Raw genomic sequence first — 16,089 nt, forward strand, 5'->3', positions numbered from 1 at the left:
CCGGCTGAGCAAGGGGCGACGAGCGACGCGGCGGCCGGCGGCCCGGCCTTGGCTGTGGCTTGGGAGGGCAGCCAGATTTGCTAGTTTCTATTACCTCCGTTCCCCCAAAAAAGATGTATCTAGACACTCATAATGGGGATTGAATTTACACCGGAAGAGAGAGAGAGAGAGAAAGAGGATCCTTTTTTTAATAAAGGGGCGAAGAGAAAGATGATCCCGTGACAAATATTTTCCCATCGGCCTCTACTAGATAGTAACACTTGAACGTTCAGTGGATACTTAATTGGGTCTTCAAGCTAGTGGATCTATCCAAGGAAGCTTCCGAGCTCTGTACCGGAACTTGGCAGCACATGTCACCTTTGTGTAAATTCAGTCCAGTTTATTCTGGATTCTGTTCATCCTTCTGTTGAGAATGTTAAACGGAAAGCAAAGCACATGTGAGATGCCTGAGTATTGAGGAGAAAAGGCATGTGTTTCTGCTTTGACGGGAGAGGCATGCAGACACTCCAGGCTTGGTTATATTCTCTGTGCAATCTCGGCAAGAAGCACCATGTACAACTACAACTTGAAACAGACAGTTTGAAACAGAAAGCTCCTAGTCATATCAAATTTTGGTTGATAATATTTCATCTTAATCCGTTTGTACTAAAAAATAGTCTATTGAAACTGTGAACTCATGCTAACTTAATTTTTTTGTGTAGTTCAGTCAACATCAAGATGCAGTACCTGATGTTGATGAGGATGCGGAGTGGAGAAACGACTTGAGTAGGGCTAGTGATCGCCGCCTTGCCGTTCTTCTAATTCGAAAGTATCTCTTGCCGTGGACTTGGCAAGTGATAATTCATTTTGTTGTTGTCGTGAACAAATTTGAATGATGATGGCACATGAAAACGGTTTCGACCAACGCTCGATCTGAATGAGATGTGGACTGACCGGTATCTGAACCCTTGTAAATTGATGGCTATTGGTCGTAATAATTCCTAAAAATCTAGTTTACATAAATTCTGAGATTTTATATGTGTGTTTTTTTTAGAATTATTCGTGGAATTCTTATCTATGGTCCGTTGTTATATGTAGAATTTTGTATGAAGGCTGTGAAATTTTGTAGAAATCTATTGTTATATGTGTAGCAAAGTCTGTTATGATATGTGTTAATTTGAGGTATTTCCTTCCCTCCCCCTTCTTGCCATTTGGACACCTGGGCAGTGGGGTGATCTCCCACGTGGTGGGAGGGATATCATGAGCACAGGAAAATCCCCACTGGGGTTGATTGCCCTGGTTTTTTCCTACCCAACAACCAAACAAGGCCGAGGCCGGAGTGGCAAATGCGCGGTTTTCGGGAGGTCTTGGAGGACTGTTCTTTTCAAGACCTAGGCTGGAGAGGTGTCCCCTTTACCCGGGACAACAAGCAGCAGGGAAATGCCAATGTGAAAGCACGACTCGATTGTGCTGTTGGCAATGCAGATTTTCTGTCCTTGTTCGTGTATTCTACTGTGAAACATATCAGCTCAACAGCTTCAGATCATTGCTATGTTCTTGCCGAGTTGAGGTGTGTACAGGAATGTGGGGAACGACGTGGTCGACGCCCGTTTCGATATGAAAATGGTTGGCAGTCTCACCATGACTATGATGCGGTGGTGAATGATATTTGGTAGTCAGAGACGGGTCAGCAAGGTTTGGAGGGCGTTATGCTTGCACTAACGTCTGTTCAGGAAAGACTGGGATCATGGGGTGATCGTGAGTTTGGCAACATCACCAAGAAGGTGCAGAGACTTCAGAAAAATCTAGAGCGTCTTCGGGCGGCCTCGATAGGATGGGGGCCGAATGCGGAAGAGCTGTCAGTGGCGTCACAGCTTCAAGAAACCTTGAGGCAATAAGAGGTGTGGCTAAAACAACGATCAAGAATTGATTGGCTGCGTAAGGGGGATCGTAATACAAAATATTATCAAGCCCAAGGGGCGAAGCGCAGTCGAACAAATAGAATTTCATCCCTTGAGAAGGCGGATGGAACAATATGTGATGACCCGGTGGAAGTGCAACATGAAATCATGGGTTTCTACCAAAACTTATATCAATCTCAGGGTTTTTGTTTGACGATATTTTGTCACTTTTTTTCAGTGCCCGCCGTTAATGAAAAAATGCATAATTATTTTTTGCCTTTAAGTATTGTACACAATTAGAAGAATTTATGCTGATGAAACTGCCATGCCAGTACGTGACAAGTGTGTTAATCTCCTTAGCTTGGTGGGCTTTGACTTAATAGAGCCCCTTTCACATGCAAGCACAAGGGAGTAATAAAAAATAAATGTTTAAACACCTTGGCCCGTGAGAGCTACCACGATATGCATGCATGGATTGTTAACCTGCGGCGGTCGTGCTAAGCAGATGGATAAATAACCAGGTTGTTCCTCTTATTAATATAAATTTGGGCAGTATTTAAAGCCATCTCCAATGAGCCCACTACTCAGGCACACGTGAGCCTCAAATATGGTGTACCTAGTGCCAAGCCTATCCAACGCATGCATGGATTAGTACGCAAGCGAAGTTGCATGTTGGGATAAGCATTGCATGTAGCTGCGTCCAGCGAGAAGAAAGGAACTAACGCGCGAGAGATGCTAGCTCACCAACGTCCCGGCGGCGGCGCGGCCTCCATCTAATCCTTCAGCTACTTTGCCCTAGAGTATTCCTATATAAGCAGTACCTACGCGTATCCATCGAGGAGGGGGCGAACACATCCGGCCGTCAGGCCGTCCACACATGCGCCGCCGCAGGGCTGCGCACGGGCGAGGCGCACACAGATGGGCTGGTCGCCAGGCCGCTCTCACGCAGGCGGCTGCCGCCGGTGGGCTACACACCGGAGAGGGGCACAGCCACACACGCGGCCGTCAGGCTGCTCACGCGCACACACGCACGCGTAGACGCCGCCGCCCTGCACATCCACGCACGGCCGGAGAGGCAACTCACGGAGCAGACGGGAGAAGACCAGATCGCATAGACGGACGAACGCAGCCGGGCGAGAACACCGGCGGCAGTGACATGGACACCAAGCTCACGTGCCCGGAGGGTGAGATTTTGATTTAATACATCTATTTTCTTCTTTCTCCTTCACATCCAGCATGCATGCGCTACATGGAGAGTATGTGCCGGTGACGGGAGATGACACTCGCGTGATCTCGTCGCCGCCGCCGGAGATGACGGCGCCGGAACTGAAAACTGCACCGACACCATCGGAGCTTGTCTATGCCAAGCCTTTCATTTTCAGGTGTCATGTTCTGGCTGAAGATGACTCGGAAGCTACTGGAGCTCGCCAACGACGCAGCCCAACCGCTAGCCCCGATGCTCTACCATGATGGTCTACATGTCCCTCGCAAACAGGTCATGATGTACAGGTCACAACGAATAGGTCGCTGGTGCACAGGTCCATAGCGTTCCAATCGCGGTGCACATGTTTGGTGTCTTGCTTCCCGGATGAGACGGCGAAACGGAACCGGAGCTCACGATGATGCAGCCCAAAACCGTCCCCTCCTCTGAGAGGCGCACCCATCGCGGCGGATAGGTCGCACCGTACAGGTCTCCGGTGTACAGGTCCATGGTGTCCCGATTGCGGTAAACGGATCTAGCATTTTGCTTCCCGGAGAAGACGACGCAGTCCGAGACTCGCCTTTCCCTTCATGGTGTACAGATTCTCGATGGAACCAGTGTCTGCAACGACGCGGCCAAGGACTGGCTCCTCCTTCATGAGGTGCACGTCCCCGACAGATAGGTCAATAGCAAACAGTTTACAGGCGTACAGGCTTTGCACCATGTTTCTTAGAGGAGACGGGGTGGCGGAATCGGAGCTCAGTGACGACTCGGCCCGGAACTCACTTCCCCCTTTGCGGCGTACAGGTCTCTGGTCGAACCAGTGTTTGCAGCGACACAGTATAAGACCGGTCCCTCCTTCGAGAGGTGCATCTACCGTGGCGAACAGGTCCTTGGAGTACAGGTCCATGGCGTCACCGGCGTACAGGTCACCCTTTGGCGTAGCACCAGCCCAAGGCGACGCGGCCTCTACAATGCCACCTTTTCCACGGCCTCGTGAGGCGGCCCCCTTTGTCTTGACAGACGGTCGAATACTCGGCGTCTAGCCGAGACGAGGTGCCAACCACCCCGGTCACGCCAATGTGAGTGCGCGTCAGTTTTTACATTGACGCCGGTCTCTTCAAACTATTACACCCGCAAGGCGCACCCACCATGGCGGACAGGTCCTTGGCGTATAGGTCCATGGCGTCGCCGGCGTACAGGTCACCCTTTGGCGTAGCACCAGCCCAAGGCGACGTGGCCTCTACAACGCCACCTTTCCACGGCCTCGAGAGGCGGCCCCCTTTGTCTTGGCGGACCGCCGAATACTCGGCGTCTAGCCGAGACGGGGTGCCAACCACCCCGACCACGCCCATGTGAGCGTGTTTTAGTTTTTACACTGACGCCGGTCTTCCCAAACCATTACTCCCGCAAGGTGTACCCCCTCGCACACCCCGATGAAGTAACCGGTCGTCGAGAAGTCTAAGCCAAGTGCGACCCATGCCGCGCCGACAACAAATATTCCAACGCTGCCAAAATCGACGAGGCACGACGGTCTGAGGTCTACATCGACGAGCTCGCATTTTCGTCATCTTCAAGCAACGCCGCCACCCGGCGACACTCGAATCTACTCCGACTTCTACATCAACACACTCCCCCAACCCCGTCCAAGCTCCGACGAGGCGAAGCCACTTCACCGACATGTCTCCTTCCGATGAAGCTATCCATATCTTGCCGGGCACCGACGAGGCGAAGGCAAGACACACCGTGTCTAACACCGACGAGGCGGACACCACCAGGCCGGGCACCGACGAGGCGAAGGCCGGCCATCTGTCTGAGCTGACGAGGCCAGACATCTTCATCATCGGACATCGACAAGCCGGAGGGATGTGACTAAGCATCGCTGGAGCGACGGACGTACCGCTCCACTCTTCAATTCCACCACATCATCACCATCATCTACACCGAGCACATGAAGAAGACGAGACTTGAAGACGACGACCATTGCGGCAGCTTAATCGGAGGTGGTCCGCGGCTTTGACTCGCGGATGTAATTAATCGGGAGCCTTCCGAGGCCCCGTGAACCAGAACCTCACATCGCCCAAGTCATATCGGCCGCGCTAGCAGGCCATGGAGCGCTTATGTAATGGAAGCTTGTAATTTTGTTTCTCAAATGAGAGATTAATAAAGTGCAAGTTTACCTATCTTTTATTTGTGTACTTAGTACACTGGCACGCCCGCATATTTATTTTCCCTGGCGCGTAGAGAGATAATAACACAATAACCATCGTTGTTTGTTATTACTTTTCATGTCAAACAGTTTTAATGATATGTTTGCGCTACTGCAGCTAGTTCCTGCTCGTGTCAATGACGCTATGAATGATTTGCTGGAAAAGGACTTCACAACGGAGGAGGTGCGGGTGGCTCTTTTCCAGATGGCACCCTCCAAGGCGCCAGGGGTGGATGAATTTACGGCGGGATTTTTCCAGCGCCATTGGGATATCTTAGGGGCAGATGTCACCGCTGCTATCCTAGATTTTCTGAATGGGGGCGAACTACCTTTGGGTCTAAACGATACAGCTATTACCCTCATTCCCAAGGTACGTAACCCCCCAAAAATCTCTCAATTCCGTCCAATTTCGCTGTGCCCTGTTTTGTACAAAGTTGCATCGAAGGCAATCACAAACAGGCTCCGGGGCTTGATGGACGAGATTATTGGAGAGGAACAAAGTGCATTTGTGCCAGGACGTCTGATTACAGACAACGTACTGGTAGCTTATGAAACGATACATGCGATGAAGAAAAAGAAGCGATGCAAACAATCCTCATGTGCTGTTAAACTTGACATGTTGAAAGTCTATGATCGGGTCGAGTGGCACTATCTGGAGGCTATGCTATCTAGGCTTGGTTTCGGCGAGAAGTTTGTTCGTCTCATTATGAAATGTGTTACCTCCGTCCGGTTTGCTGTGAAGGTCAACGGGTCGTTATTGCCATACTTCACGCCGTCCAGAGGTTTATGCCAGGGTGATCCAGCCTCCCCCTTTCTTTTTTTGATATGTGCAGAAGGCCTAACCTCCTTGATGAAATATTATGGTGGTGCATATATTGATAGGGGGGTCAGAGTGAGCGTTCATTCCTCGTGGATTAATCATTTGCTCTTTGCGGACGACAGTTTGATATTCATGAACGCCAAAGAAGAAAGTGCAAACCGATTAAATGATATTCTCAGGTTCTATGCTGCTTGCTCTGGCCAGGCAGTCAACCGGGAGAAAAGTGCAGTTTACTTCACCCCAAATGCTTCTCAGGAGTTGAGAAGGGATATTAAGCAAACACTTGGAATCGCTGTGGAGGCATTTACTGAGCGATATTTGGGTCTACCGACAGCGGTTGGCAAGATCACGAGTGGTAGTTTTGCTCATATTGTTGAGAGGGGCAGAAACAAAATGCAAGGATGGTCCGAGAGAAACTTGGCATGTGCGGGTAGAGAAATCTTGCTTAAATCAATGGTTCAGGCTATTCCCACATTTAGCATGTCTTGTTTTCAGTTGACCAAGAAAGTTTGCTCGCACTTACTTCTCTGATGGCAAAATATTGGTGGAGTAGCTCCATTGACCGCTGATCTTTGCACTGGGTGTCTTGGGAAAATCTCACTGCTCCAAAGGTGGATGGAGGTATGGGGTTTAGGGATTTTGAAAGTTTTAACCTAGCCTTGCTTGGCAAGCACGGATGGAGGTTGCTGACCCATCCCAACTCCATATGCTCCAGAGTTTTGAAGGGAAAATATTTTCATAATTGTGATTTCATGGAAGCACAGGCGCCTCGCTCAGCATCGGCGACTTGGAAGGCGATCATAGCAGGTCGAAAGGCGCTGGAATGTGGCTTGATCAAACGAGTTGGGAACGGTGAATCTATCTCCACTTGGATGGATAGGTGGATCCCGAACACTAATACTCGTAAGCCAACGGGTCGGACTGGGGTTGATCCTATACCACGGGTCTCAGAGCTGTTCGATCATGAGACGGGGTCTTGGGATGTTGAACTAGTCCGAAGGAACTTTCTACGGGCAGATGCTACGGCTATACTGAACATACCATTAAGAGCATCCGAAGGTGAGGATTTTATTGCCTGGGATTTGGAAAGGTCTAGTGTTTATTCTGTTAAGTCGGCTTATCGTGCTCTAGTGACTCACAACGAGCATTCTGCTCAAGAGGAAGGAACGATAACGGATCCATCATCGTCAGAAAAACATATGTGTGGACTGCCTTGTGGAAGCTCAAGGTTATTCCCAGAGTAAGAGTTTTCTGGTGGCGAGTGTTACGGGGTATTCTCCCGGACTATGCTACCCTACATCATCGTCATATTCGTACAACGGCGATATGTGATATATGCAAGACAACGGCGGAAGACTTGCACCATGCGTTGATTGGCTGTTCTCATGCGGGTCTGTTTTGGAGAGCGGCTCGTGATTTTATGGGAATCAATCTGCCGCTGTTGGATTCGGGTACGTGGGCACGAGATGTGCTCATGGATGATCAGATTACGGACCATGACAGAGGTAAAATTATTACAGTCATGCATGCTATTTGGTCGTCGAGGAATCGGTGGACCCATGATCAACCAGCTTATGATCCAGTTCACGCGATAAAAATTGTTCTTAATGATCTACTGCTGCTTGAATTTCCAAAGACTGTTCGAGGCGTCTTGGGTCTCCAATGGCGTCCTCCGGATGCGGGATGGATAAAGATCAATACGGATGGAGCAATAAACACTGAAGCTTCATGCGCGGGAGGAGGAGGCGTGGCAAGGTCTCATCTGTCGTTCATGGGAGCGTGGAGCAAACCTTTTTCGGGTGTGTCAGATCCTTTCGTTGCGGAAGCTATGTCATTACGGAAAAGAGTTATCTTTGCACAACTACGTGGTTTCTCACATGCAGTGATGGAGGTGGACTGTTTAGAGGTTGTCAACCTCTGGTCATCGCGTGATAGTTCAAGGTCAATTGTCACGCCTATCTTAGATGAAATTCGGGGGAAGTCTTTGTCTTTTATTTCCTTTCCGCTTAGGCATGTGTCCAGAGAGGTGAATACTCCGGCCGATCTGTGTGCCAAGAAGGCTTCCGCCTTATTGGCTTCGGAGTGCTGGCTTGAGGACTGCCCTCCTTTCCTAGTTAATAGCCTGAAGGCTGATTGTAATTACATGCTACTAAGTCAATAAAGCTCCCATAAGTTTCTGGCAAAAAAAAAAAAACGTGAAGGCCTCTGCTGCTATTGGGGAACCGTCTAAAGTAGTTCATGATCCATCCACATGGAGCTTCCAATCTTTAGTCCAGTCCAGAATTGCTCAAGGGGAAGGAAATCAAGACCATGCACAACATGAGGAGCAACTAGGCATGGAAAAATGGTTAGATTACTTTCTCTTCTTCTCAATTACTTTGTCGATGGCTGACGTTTTGAGATTAGATTAACTTGTGCCTTTACAAGTAGGTAGAACCCAAGTAGGAGTACAAGATTTCATCTCTATAAATAAACTACAAAAAAATATATTAACCGTGAGACATGGTTTTGCATTGATTATCCGTTCCTCTAGTTGAACGATTTAGTTACATCCGAATTGCTTTCAGAATTTGCTTTATGAAAACTTCTGATTGAAATTGCACCAATTTTCTTTGCTTGATTATTAGGATGGACATATGGTTCATCAAAATAGGCTATTGTCCCACTAAAAAAAACTAGGCCACTGTGTCTCTCCATCATCTTCTTATAAGTTTACACACCCCTATGTCAGAATACTGGCTCCGTCCCTGCCTAGAAATATGATGGTTATACTTTGGGCCCTGTCCATACACCTAAATAAATTAAATAAACAGGGGCCAATAAAGAAGAGAAGAAAACCGACCCACCATGAACTTCCTATTTTGCTAGCTGCAAATCCACACAAAAGAAGACAAGAAAACTGCGGAAGAAGCAAGGCCTCACCTCCGGTTAAAGCAAGCTCATATGTGTTGATGGTCATTGGGCAGCCGGCGGCGTCCACCAGTTGAGGCAGCCAGGGGGTCAATAAAGGAATGTTTAACCAAATGAGGAGTAAATTTTGGCGAGGACAGCCTGGGAGCCTTTTTTTTTACCAGCAATATTTCTCCCTGGCTCATTTCATCCTCATCTACACCCCACGTGCTTCATCATTACACTACACACGTTAATTAGGTTCAGTTTATACAACAAATATACTGGAAATCATGAAAAAGAAAACAAACGCATAGGAAGAATCAAGCACCACGAATATCTTGGCAGTCACTATAAGACCAAAAGAATCAAGCACCTCGACGCTCCATCCAACCTCTGCATGGCAGTAAAGCAAAACTAAGATCGATGTCATGATAAAGCTTTCCAAAAAAATCAGTGTTCTTAACTAATGCATCTAAAAATCATTATTTGACTACAAAAATAGGTGCAAGATTATACGAACAATTCAGCATCAAACCCGTTGGGCATTTGAACTAACATGTCTATCCCACAAAACTAAAATGCGCTGGACCTTGGCTCCGGCAGAACCTATTTCATGACAAAACAATCATGAAATCCTATCAGGTGACTGCAGGAGATTGTAATTAACCAAAAGGATTAATAGATGATATTATATTGTATCCAACTAACCGAATAACCAAGCAGACTAAAGGGATGAAGAGGCATACACGGCATCAGGTACATCGACGGGAGCAGCTAGCGACGCTTGTGTGGAGAGTTGTTGTCGCTGCTACCAGTACAACAGCTGTGCTGTTGGAGGAATTGGTGGTGCGCTGTACACATCGTCCTGCGGCTCGAACCTTCTCGAGACAGGTCAGAGGCATCTAAGAAATAAGAGAAAAGTAGGAAAAAAATAAGATGGTGATTTGGTTAATTGACAGGAACTGTAGTTTGCAGGGAAGGGAGACGAGTTTGCAACTCGGTGCTCACCCTCGCCGTCAGCCATCAGGTAGCAAGAATTTGTGCACGTGCAGGGGATCCTCTTATTCCCATTTCATCTGCTCCCTGTGCCACATCCACTGCATCCACGAGCTACAGATCTTTGGGGGAGCAGACCACTACTGCATCTATGCTGAAAGTACTACAACAGGCAAAACGGCATCCTGAACCAAATTTTATTAAGAAAAGTAACCTTCAGCAAAAGTAGGTATTTAGTCTATGCAAAAATGATACTACGGTACAATACATGATAATGCCTAGTCGAACTGATGCATCTCTTAGCCACAAATCGTAATAGGACAGTACCAAAAGGACCTACTATTCAATTCCAGTCTTTAGAGAACAAAATCACATTGGTCATATTTTCTTAAATTTCATAAAATAATAAAACAGTACTAAAGAGCCAATGTTCAGAATCTGAGCGCTCACCATTTAAAAGAGAATCCAAAGCAAAAAATGGGAGTGCAGGGAGGTCACCATCTAAGTGAAATAGGTAAAATCAACCTTCACAATGATGAAAAAGAAAATCTGTTTGGAAAGGGTGTTTTCGTGAGCTTCCCACCACTCTGCTCAATGAACCGGCCGATATTGTCCTGAATCATCAGCTAAAACATTGTTAACTGATCATTATTGCTAACTCAAAAGAGAAATGAAGTAAATATAGTGTATTCAGCAAAGCCAAATTATAAGGGTGCAGTACAAAACAAAACAAAATGTATGTGTTAGTCTATCTCAGTGATGGCTAAACAACTAATATACTCTGAAGGACAATTTTTGTCACCTCTTCCAATGAAGAAACACTCTCCTGACACTCTTCTGGCTGGCCGGACTCGGTATCTCAGTGGTTCTTACCATCATTCTTCCTTTCTTTCTTCTCTACCTGTAGTGTTACTTCACCATGCTATAGCTGCACCTGGGCGCAGATGAGCATAGAGCTACAGAATGGAAAATAGATTTCTGTAATGTGTGACGAGCTATCACTAAAATCGCAACCAAGTTAACAATTATACACAGACCACACCAATAACATCAAACAAAAAGGTAGGCCTGAGCATATAGTTCAAAATGAGTACTGATATTTAGATACAAATGGTTGAAAGAAACAGCATATGCATGGAGAAGGTTACTTAAATTTATGTCAGCAAAAAATTCAAGCTCTTCTGCTGTGGACACTTCAGTGCGTTCAATGCTTGCTTTATTGCAAAAAAATGCTTTCTTTCTTACAGCAATCTGTGTTGAAGTAAAACACTTGCTAAAGTAGCAGCTTAGTCTTGTCATAAAGATAAGGTACAACTTTAAAATGAGTTAGATTGTGTACTTTCAACAGCAAGAATGACCATCTTCATTAACTGCCATATTCAACATACCCTTAAGTTGACTAAAAGAGACTATTGGTCTAATTTGCAGAAAGGAAAATAACGGAGATAAGTCAAATGCCTCATCTATCATTTAGGAGAGGGTTAGTATGGCAATAGAATGGTCGGAATTTCTAAAATTAGTCACAAAATATGTTAAATTTGTGGCAAACATATATCACTAATCAAATAGTTGGTTGAAGCTTGGTTTTGATTTGTATGATTTGATGCTCGGCTTATTCATTATTTTCCCTTGACAAGACTTCACCTAAGTTGGACCTCCTTCCGCATGACACCAAGTTATTGAAGCAATATTCACATATTGAACCATGAGAGAAAGTGTGTGTATAGCACATACAAAAGTGTTTCAGATACATAAACCAAGTTATGCAGTACCATTTAATGCATAATTGAAAATTCTCCATAAGCATATGGAAAATGAACTAAAATAGCATCCCTTAAGAAGTGTTAGAAATATGATTTTGGCCTACTTTTACGAAGGCATGGAGCTGAAGGCACATATCAAAACAATCTGCACATAAGAACTATTCTGCAATATCTGAGAACAAACTCTTTGATACACGAATTTTAAGCACGCGCACACTCTAAATGGTAATTAATTGGTCCAGGAGCAACCCTGCTGATAAGAAATTTTGTTTGTTGTAGTGATTGGATTGGTCACAGATTTCTTGTCTTACAAACCAATGGTATGATTAGGTCCAAACTGATATAAATTATCTGAGAACAAATTAGGAATCATTATTTCCTCAATATATCTGTCAAAACACACTTCATAATTCATATATGCGACATATATTCTCCAGAAGTTCATCTTACAACAAGTATGATACATTCAGTAATTGTAGTCACCAAATAATAAAAATAGGCAGCACCTCGCAATGGTCAACATGGCATTTCTCCAAGATTCAAAGATCCCGAAAAGACCATGGCACCTTCAATTAAGGTCAATGTCTCAAAAAGTCAAGGACATGCTCATATCATTACAGACCATAATTTTGTGCAGATTGAACACATTCATAATTTTGTAAAGATTGAACACATTGAGGGAGTTACTAACCTCGCATAATCAAGTGCTCCAGAACATTGACTTCATCTACAGATGCAGATCTGTAGCAGATAATATGATCAAACATCTTCCTTTCTTGTATACACTGCTGCACAAAATAAAAAATTCAAGGAATTTAAATACATGAATAATAAATAATATATAACCATGAACAAGTCTGGAAACAGTAATCTGACCCAAAGAAAATATGTTTGATACCTTTGTAGCAAGTACCACCACAAGTTAGTTTCAAGATGCTTGTTACATTAACTTCCTTGTTGTGCACATCTTCTGGAATTGGTATGCCTGTAAATGGAAGGGAAATGCGTTAGGAAGCAACTATGATAAGCATAGAGTATTGGACCATCTTGGCTATAAACAGACATGGTTCTGCAGAAGTTCATCTAGAAAATCAATTTAAGTAGAATGGTTGAAGCTGGTAGCATCCAGTCATAACATTATTTTTCTAAAACTGTAATGAACCTGGCAATGACCAACTTTCAATTGTCGGAATTATAAAGAAATTGTATAAAAAATACAATCAACTAAAGCGAGGGAATTATCAAGAAATTAGTAGAAAAATTACAAACAGCTAAAGCATCAGCCGGAAACAGCATATACAAATAAGTAGCACACCAAATTACATGAAATTACTCAATTGTTCATACGTATCTTATCAGATAGATGTTGGATATACAACTACTATAATTTCCAAAAATGATAAATGATCCAAACTATTTGAAAGGACAGCAGAATCAATGAGCACCAGTCAATTGAACATACAACAATGGAGATATTAACCAAAAACTATGTGTGAAACCTTTGTATCCATTGAAGCTGCAAGGATGTCTCATTTGCTATGTCGCATGCCAGTTGCAGGAGAAGAGCCAGAAGGACCCCTTGGTTTAGAGGAACAGGTTCAGTCCACACAAATCAACCTGGCCGAATGGGCATTTAGAGTATCAGGTATCCACAGTTATACATACATATGGGTGTAAGAGATGGACTAACTATGAGATGCAAATTTGTACTAAAAAATATTGTACTCCCTCCGTTTTGAACTAAAGCCACTACACTACACTCATTTTGGAATGGAGGGAGTACATATGTGTGTAGACTGTAGACATCTCTTGATTTGCTCAAGCGGCAAGAAAAAAACAGGGAATAAGCCAACAACTGCACTTCAAATTTTTAAATGTGCCTCCTGATGTGAGTAGTATTAAGTACCTCGGGAGATTAGTCGTTGATCCATCAGTGGGCTGCAAAGCACCAGTACTTGATGAGATTGATATCGAGCCGCTCACGACCCAAGGCGTGGCCGGCGTGCCGCCCCGCCTCCGCCGCGAGGAAGACCAAGCCGATCTCACCGTCGATGAGGAAACCCGGATGACACTGGATCCGGGATCGGCAGCCTGCTCGCGTGCAGCGAGGGAGAGGGGCCGCCGGCGAACTGGGCGGGCGTGAGGCTGAGACGCGGACGGCGCATAAGGCGTACAGGAGATGGTCAGGGCCGAGGCCGGGGCGGGGGCTGTGGGCGGCGGCGGCGGCGGGCTATCCATTCGCTCGCTGCCAGATAGAAAGACGAAGCGGGTGACGAGATAGAGACGAGGGTCGATCCAGACACCGCGGGCGATGCGGGGATCGGTCGGTCCACCGGACTGGGCTTCCATAGCAGCCTAATTAAGCCCAAGCCCAATCAATCGCAGGCCTTGAAAAAATCACGAGAGTAGCAGCCACAGATGTTCTTGTTTCGCTTAGTTTTCGTTTTTTGTTTTTTCTTTCTTAAATAATTCGGGATTTCGAAAAAGTTCCAAAATTCTAAAACGTTGCCGAATCCGAATAATGTTCACAAATTTTACAAATGTTCGTTATTTCAAAGAAAGTTCATGAATTTCATATTGATGAACATCTTTTGTCAGATGAATAAATTTTCAATTAAAAGAACATTTTTAAAAAAAATCGGATGAAATTTTTTAAAAATGGATGACCATTTTCTTAATTTGGTAAAGACTTTTTAAAATTATGTTGAACATTTTAGATTTTTTTACTTGAAGAAACAATTCTGAATTCAACATTTTTTAACCCGGATGAATTTTTAAAAATGGACGAACATGTTTTGAGTTTGATGAACATTATGGTGAAGAATTTTGAATACGATGAACAAATCTGAATTTCCTGAACATTTTTTGAATTCACTGAACAAAAAAATGTTCACGATTTTAAAAAATATTCACGAAAACAAGAAAAGGAAAAAACAAAGAAGAAAAAAGGAAATGAAGAAGAAAATAAAAGACACTAAAACGTAAATACAAAATGAAAAAGCAAAAAAGAAATAAAACAAAATTGAAAAGGAGAAACCCTCCAAAAAAAGAAAACCAGTGTTCATAATTCTTGTATACTTGGCTGGCTGAAGTTAATCACGGTTATCTGTCCTTGTACTGCACTAGCCGCATTAATAAAATACATTGTTGAGTTGTGAATACTCAAAATGTTAGGAGTGTACGCCAATCATGCATGGATTAGCTTTCTAGCGGCAGCTAGTAGTGAAGTAATGGCTGAATGCATCATTCTGATGCAGAGGCTGGAGGTTGTCATCCTTTTCCAAAAAAAAGCTAGTACTAGTGAAGTAGTTGAAGGACCAATTTTCTTTGGCTCATAGTTTTATTGTATACAGAAGGATCCTACAGAAGCCTCCATTTGCTTTGCGGATGTGGCAGCCGGTTACTATTGTTGACACTAAGCATGTGGAGTATAGTGCGACAGAGATGCTGAAATGTTTGAACAAGTCAGATTTGTTGGCTGGACAGCGAGCGGCAACACTTATTAACAAAAAAAATATGTAGGTCCATAGCAGTTAAAGGACACAAAATTCCCGCGAAAGATTATAAATATGTGAAGAACGTAACGTGCGCGGCAATCTCTTTTGATGGTGACTAATGAGGTACGTAGCTAATAACAAATTAATTTGTACCAGCAGAATTGTAACTAGGAACAGTTGACAGTTGTTTAGTGACATCAGAGTTTGCAACCACCCCTGCAGAAAGAGTCTAAGGTATATCAAGAGAGAATTACAAAGTCTTCGACTGGACTCACTTTCCCCTATATGTCCAGGAGAATAGCCCGGACACAGTCCAAAAAAAGATCAGACCCTCTACAGTCAGCCCATTTTCCGGGCTGTCTGATACACATTATATTCAGTCCATTTGGGGGGCCGGTCCGGACGCGCTCTGATGTGGCCGCAAGGTCGAATCAACCTGCACTAGCCCATCCCGATCCCACAAAAACTTCACCTCGGGCCCAACCCTAGCTGCAATCTCGCTCGACGGCTCCACTCCCTGTCCTCTTCCTTCCTGCCGTCCATCAAGACCATGGCCGGATCCGGCAGCAATTATTCCTCTGAAGTTGACCTTTTGGATTGGGACACCTTCGCGACAGAGTCGGACGAGGAGCTGGGCATCCGTGTAGGTGTGGCCCTCGGTTGGTCATCGATGGATAGGGGCGGAAACTTGAGCTCCACACCCTCCACGATTACCCTACATGGCTCCTCCATCTCTGCTCCCAACCGCGTCGGCTCGCCGCGGTCCACGGCCGTCCTGGTGGCCCGGTAGGGTTCGTGCAGATTCAAGCCAACACCTCCGCCACCTGCTCC

At 45.1% G+C, this 16,089-nt stretch overlaps 1 long non-coding RNA gene across 18 annotated transcripts; it reads right to left on the reverse strand.

Annotated features, from left to right (window-relative positions):
- Positions 1-8,295: 8,295 nt before the first annotated feature.
- On the reverse strand, positions 8,296-14,037 carry LOC125546007 (uncharacterized). 18 transcript variants are annotated; one of them, XR_015599009.1, is made up of 10 exons: positions 13,668-14,037; positions 13,261-13,378; positions 12,660-12,746; positions 12,453-12,549; positions 10,801-12,327; positions 10,011-10,612; positions 9,749-9,904; positions 9,559-9,608; positions 9,033-9,395; positions 8,296-8,857 (listed from the first exon to the last, which is right to left on the reverse strand). It is a non-coding gene; the product is annotated as an uncharacterized LOC125546007 (long non-coding RNA). The 18 variants fall into 18 exon arrangements; XR_015599006.1 differs by having other exon boundaries at positions 8,296-8,890; XR_015599005.1 differs by having other exon boundaries at positions 8,296-8,902.
- Between the last annotated feature and the right edge of the window lie 2,052 nt (positions 14,038-16,089).

The sequence above is a fragment of the Triticum urartu genome, chromosome 3A, assembly GCF_056163025.1.
Source record: "Triticum urartu cultivar PI428250 chromosome 3A, HENAU_Tu73, whole genome shotgun sequence".
NCBI classification, from domain to species: domain Eukaryota; kingdom Viridiplantae; phylum Streptophyta; class Magnoliopsida; order Poales; family Poaceae; genus Triticum; species Triticum urartu.